Below are 2,277 nucleotides of genomic sequence, written 5' to 3' on the forward strand. Positions count from 1 at the left end.
AATCGCCGTATTTGAATATCAAAAATAAGACAACTTGTGACCGAACGCGGCTATGGATTAAACTCGTGCTGCGCACTCGTTTAATCCATGCGTCGTTCGGTCACGCGTTGTCTTATTTTTGATATTCAAATACGGCGATTAGTTATACTATAATGATTCCAAGCTTCTCTTAACATACCTTGTTACGTTCCACTGACTACCCACGGAATATATTTTGTTAAGGTAACAAAGAATCATAAACATCTTACGTTATTTCTTCAGTAGCCTCCTTTGCTTTTCAACACATCATTTTACTTTTTTTATAGAGTTAAAATTAATACACGTTAATTTTAAAACGATACTTACAACTTGTGAAATTGATGAAAAATTCCCATTTGGACAGAGTTGTTAAGCGTATTAAATCTCCACCGTTTTCTTGGCAGTGGTTTCTTGCATCTTTCCATGTTGTGGTGTTCACAAACATTTCAAGCATGTATTGGAGTGGAAGTCATAATAATATCCTTTATTAGGTGCAATCTAGATAAAACTAAAGTTTTTAATGTTTAAAACCAAGTGGCGAAATAAACATGTTAATACACTTAAGTTTATTATGCAATTCACGTCTAGTTAAACGTCATTTCAATTAATGTGACAGAAAGCAAGTTTTGAAAAGAACAATACCTAAACCTGTAATAATTATGAACAAATTACGTATAAAACCTGATTTTGACATACCACTTTATTATAAAATAATGCAAATGAAATCGTGCATCCTCTATAATTCTCGACATTTGTACCCAAATATAGAAAGGATATGACACATTTAAAATATGTGTATCCTTGTTTTAACAATGTTAATGTTCCGCCTATAACGGTACGTATAAAATGTTAAAACTGATTCTCTGAAAAGTCCACAATGGCGTCAATCTTTTGTTTGTCGTTACAAAAAAACGACTAAGTTTAAACATATGTATTTTTTGCATTTTGACTTATGCGATATTTTTGTATGGCCCTGCAACGAGGTTGTCGGTGTCATATAGTTCTACCCTTCCCCGAAATTCCGTCTTTCCGTAATTCCGTCATTCCGTCATTCCGCAACAAACCATTATACAGAGATTTTTTCTAAACGCCTTCAGATATTGGGCTGATTTTTGGTATGTTCGTTAACCATGATGAGGTACAGATCAAGTTTAAGTTTCGTTCCGCTCGACTAATTTTTGCCGAAATTACGGGCTTTGGACTTTAAGAAATTGTTGAAAATCACAGTTATACGGATTTTTTCTCTATTCCCCTCCAGATTTTGAGCTGATTTTGATATGTGAGACTACCATCATGTTTGTGTCCACATGTGTTTATATTGAAATTGCAGATTTTTCATTTTTTAGGGAGGATTCCATTTGTGTCGCTTTGACACATCTAGTTTCTTTATGGGATTATGTGGCATAGTAGTATATAGGGTAGACATATAAACGATCATGCATGCATGTATAAATCTTCTTTCCGCAAGACCTTTTCTAATTGATTTAACTATTTATTAAGCTTATCTTAAATTTCAATACATGCACTAAACTTTTCCTGACATATATTAAAGTTTGTTTCGATTTCTGTGATTCTATCTACGAATTCCTATTAACGTTATAAATGCATATTTTAAGGTTTTTCTTGTCGTAGAACTCACCAAGTGGTGTCTTGATTAGTCAAATGACAGAACGACAGTAGGAAGGTCTTTCTTTGGGCAATCCTGACATCCCGAGGTGTGTTGTATTATAGGTTAGACAATACTAGGTCAAGTTTTATAAAGATTTAAGCCCAAGGCGAAGCCGAGAGCTTAAATCTTCATAAAACATGACTAAGTATTGTCTGACCAATTTAGAACATATTCACACTTTCGAGTGACCTTACAAAGTTATCCTTTCCCATTGTAATATTCAAACCTAAATAAGAGTTCACGTTTTATAATGAACTAAATGTAAAACATAGGTAATCATCATTTCAATGGATGGAATGAAAAAGCTCGGACATAGTTTGTGAGGACCGAATGAATAAATTGTTTTTCTTCTGCTTAAAGTAAAATTTAATACTTATATATCTTGAGATTTTTTTATTTTAAAAGCAACACAATGTTATATAAATCCCCTTTTTGAAATTTGAATTTATTTTTATAAATATAAAACTCTCTGTATAAATATTTAAATTCAGACCATTCAACATTAAATGCTTACTTTTTATTGATAAATTTACAAGTATTTGTGTTTCTCTGAAAAAAATCTTTGCTTTATATACCAGCAGTCTGGCATT

The sequence above is a fragment of the Mytilus trossulus genome, chromosome 5, assembly GCF_036588685.1.
Source record: "Mytilus trossulus isolate FHL-02 chromosome 5, PNRI_Mtr1.1.1.hap1, whole genome shotgun sequence".
NCBI classification, from domain to species: Eukaryota; Metazoa; Mollusca; class Bivalvia; order Mytilida; family Mytilidae; genus Mytilus; species Mytilus trossulus.